The following is a 4474-nucleotide window of genomic DNA, read 5'->3' as shown; positions in this document are numbered from 1 at the left end:
GCCCGCGAGCATGCGCTTCTGAGGCGCCGCGCGGAGGACGCAGTCCAGTCCGTGACACCCCGATGCGCATGCGCTCCAGGTGTCGCCGGCTTGGAAACCTGTGTCCCCAGGTCTCTTCTTACTGGTACCCCGAAGTTTCCAGTCTTTATCCCGTTTTATCATGGCGTGAAAAGCTGTTTCTAGCAATTTTTACTCGTTTTTCCCTTTTCTCATTTCTGTTGTGTGCGTACTACCATTTAATTCAACAGAGGCTTCCTAGGTGCTGCAGTAGTAAACAATTCGCTTGCCAATTCAGGAGATGAAGGTTTGATCCCTGGGTAGGGAAGAGCCCCTGGAGGAGGACATGGCAACCTACTCCAGTATCCTTGCCTAGAAAATCCCATAGACAGAGAAGCCTGAGGGGCTGCAGTCCATGGGGTTGCAAAGAGGCATGACTAACCACGGTATTTTATTTGCTTATCTGTCTGCTCACTAGAATGTGGATATTTATCTATTTTTATTTGCTGCTGTATCCCCATGGCAAGAACAGTGCCTGGCTTATGTTAGGCACTCAAATATTAATCGAGAGCTTTCCTTCTTAAAGATTATAGTTATTTCCAAGCTGGAAAAGATGAAGAATCTATATAGCTCTATTCATAATTTATAGGTGAAAACAAGAAGACTCTCTTCACTGACTTTTTTTGGTATTTTTCTAATGGAATGAGAGTGGACCCCTAAGGGCATTGTGAGATTAGTTCAGTTCAGTCGGGTCCAGCTCTTTGCGACCCCATGAACCACAGCACGCCAGGCCTCCCTGTCCATCACCAACTCCCGGAGTTCACTCAGATTCCCGTTCATCAAGTCAGTGATGCCATCCAGCCATCTCATCCTCTGTCGTCCCCTTCTCCTCCTGCCCCCAATCCCTCCCAGCATCAGAGAATTTTCCAGTGAGTCAACTCTTCGCATGAGGTGGCCAAAATTACTGGAGTTTCAGCTTTAGCATCATTCCTTCCAAAGAAATCCCTGGGCTGATCTCCTTCAGAATGGACTGGTTGGATCTGCTTGCAGTCCAAGGGACTCTCAAGAGTCTTCTCCAACACCACAGTTCAAACGCATCAATTCTTCGGCGCTCAGCTTCTTTCACAGTCCAACTATCACATCCATACATGACTACTGGAAAAACCATAGCTTTGACTAGACGGACCTTAGTCGGCAAAGTAATGTCTCTGCTTTTGAATATGCTATCTAGTTTGGTCATAACTTTTCTTCCAAGGAGTAAGCGTCTTTTAATTTCATGGCTGCAGTACCATTTGCAGTGATTTTGGAGCCCCCAAAAATAAAGTCTGACACTGTTTCCACTGTTTCCCCATCAATTTGCCAAGAAGTGATGGGACCGGATGCCATGACCTTCGTTTTCTGAATGTTGAGCTTTAAGCCAACTTTTTCACTCTTCTCTTTCACTTTCATCAAGAGGCTCTTTAGTTCTTTACTTTCTGTGATAAGGGTGGTGTCACCTGCATATCTGAGATTATTGATATTTCTCCCAGAAATCTTGATTCCAGTTTGTGCTTCCTCCAGCCCAGCGTTTCTCATGATGTACTCAGCATATACATCATGGAGAAAAGGAAAGATATACTCATTTGAACACAGAGTTTCAAAGAATAGCAAGGAGAAATAAGAAAGCCTTCATCTTTAAGAAAGCCTTTCCTGCTTAAATAAGCAGGGGGACAATATACAGCCTTGACGTACTCCTTTTCCTATTTGGAACTAGTCTCTTGTTCCAGGTCCAGTTCTAACTGTTGCTTCCTGACCTGCATATAGGTTTCTCAAGAGGCAGGTCAGGTGGTCTGGTATTCCCATCTCTTTCAGAATTTTCCACAGTTTATTGTGATCCACACAGTCAAAGGCTTTGGCATAATCAGTAAAGCAGAAATAGATCTTTTTCTGGAACTCTCTTGCTTTTTCTATGATCCAGCGGATGTTGGCAATTTGATCTCTGGTTTCTTTGCCTTTTCTAAATTCAGCTTGAACATCTGGAAGTTCACTATTCATGTATTGCTGAAGCCTGGCTTGGAGAATTTTGAGCATTACTTTACTAGCATGTGAGATGAGTACAATTGTACTGTAGTTTAAGCATTCTTTGGCATTGCCTTCCTTTGGGTTTGGAATGAAAACTGACCTTTTCTAGTCCTGTGGCCACTGCTGAGTTTTCCAAATTTGCTGGCATATTGAGTGCAGCACTTTCACAGCATCATCTTTTAGGAGTTGAAATAGCTCAACTGGAATTCCATCATCTCCACTAGCTTTGTTTGTAGTGATGCTTCCTAAGGCCCACTTGACTTCATATTCCTGGGTGTCTGGCTTTAGGTGAGTGATCACACCATCGTGATTATCTGGGTCGTGAAGATTTTTTTTGTATAGTTCTTCTGTGTATTCTTGCCACCTCTTCTTAATATCTTCTGCTTTTGCTAGGTCCATACCATTTCTGTCCTTTATTGAGCCCATCTTTCCATGAAAAGTTCCCTTGGTATCTGCAATTTTCTTGAAGAGATCTCTAGTCTTTCCCATTCTTTTGTTTTCCTCTATTTCTTTGCATTGATCACTGAGGAAGGCTTTCTTATCTCTCCTTGCTATTCTTTGAAACTCTGCATTCAAATGAATATATCTTTCCTTTTCTCCTTTGCTTTTTGCTTCTCTTCTTTTCACAGCTATTTGTAAGGCCTCCTCAGACAGCCATTTTGCTTTTTTGCGTTTCTTTTTCTTGGGGATGGTCTTGAACGCTGTCTCCTGTACAGTATCACGAACCTCTGTAAATAGTTCTTCAGGCACTCTGTCTATCAGATCTAGTCCCTTAAATCTATTTGTCCCTTCGCTGTATAATTGTAAGGGATTTGATTTAGGTCATACCTGAATGGACCAACCTAGATAGCATATTCAAAAGCAGAGATAATACTTTGCCAACAAAGGTCCATCTAGTCAAGGCTATGGTTTTTCCAGTGGTCATGTATGGATGTGAGAGTTGGACTGTGAAGAAAGGTGAGTGCCAAAGAATTGATGCTTTTGAACTGTGGTGAAGAAGTTCAAATTGATGCTTTTGAACTTCTGTGGAGAAGACTCTTGAGAGTCCCTTGGACTGCAAGGAGATCCAACCAGTCCATTCTAAAGGAGATCAGTCCTGGATGTTCTTTGGAAGGACTGATGCTAAAGCTGAAATTCCAATACTTTGGCCACCTCATGTGAAGAATTGACTCATTGGAAAGACTCTGATGCTGGGAGGGATTGGGGGCAGGAGGAGAAGGGGACAACAGAGGATGAGATGGCCGGATGGCATCACTGACTTGACAGACCTGAGTTTGAGTGAACTCTGGGAGTTGGTGTGGACAGGAAGGCCTGGCGTGCTGTGATTCATGGGGTTGCAAAGAGTCAGACACGACTGAGCGACTGAATTGAACTGAACTGAATGGTCTAGTAGTTTTCCCCACTTTCTTCAATTCAAGTCTGAATTTGACATTAAGGAGTTCATGATCTGAGCCACAGTCAGCTCCTGGTCTTGTTTTTGCTGACTGTATAGAGCTTCTCCATCTTTGGCTGCAAAGAATATAATCAATCTGATTTTGGTGTTGGCCATCTGGTGATGTCCATGTGTAGAGTCTTCTTTTATGTTGTTGGGAGGGTGTTTGCTATGACCAGTGCGTTCTCTTGGCAAAACTCCATTGGCCTTTGCCCTGCTTCATTCTGTTTTCCAAGGCCAAATTGCCTGTTACTCCAGGTGTTTCTTGACTTCCTACTTTTGCATTCCAGTCCCCTATAATGAAAAGGACATCTTTCATTCATGGGGTGTTAGTTCTAAAAGGTCTTGTAGGTCTTCACAGAACCATTCAACTGCAGTTTCTTCAGCATTACTGGTCATTTACACAGCATTACTGTGTGATTAAGTGTTTTGGAAATTGATGACCAACCTTCAGTTGTTTCTTAGTCTTGTTTTCATTGGGTATTTTTATTTTAAAAAATTTGTATTTATTTTTTGCTGTACTTGCTTTCTCTAGTTGCAGTGAGTTGGGGGTACTCTCTAGTTTGAGGTGCACAGGCTTCTCATTGTGGTGGCTTCTCTTGGGGTGGAGCACAGGCTCTAGAGTGAGGGCTCAGTGGTTGGGCTGTGAGAGGTGAGATCTTCCTGGAGCAGGGATCAAACCTGTGTCCCCTGCACTAGCAAGTGGACTTCCAACCTCTGGCTCACCAGGGAAGTCCAAAACCTTTTATTTTTAAAGATTGGAATTTATGACCAACATGTCAAACCCAGTAAGCATTTGATATATACTTTTTTAATGGCTGACAAAACCAAATCAGGAGATAGATAATCTAAGTCTGATGAAGGAAAATGCTTACTGCTTGAATTAGTTCATTCCAATCCCGAAGAAAGGCAATGCCAAAGAATGCTCAAACTACCGCACAATTGCACTCATCCCACACATTAGTAATGTTCAAAATTCTCCAA

Source organism: Capra hircus, chromosome 10, assembly GCF_001704415.2.
Source record: "Capra hircus breed San Clemente chromosome 10, ASM170441v1, whole genome shotgun sequence".
NCBI lineage: Eukaryota > Metazoa > Chordata > Mammalia > Artiodactyla > Bovidae > Capra > Capra hircus.
This window is presented reverse-complemented; position numbering follows the sequence as displayed.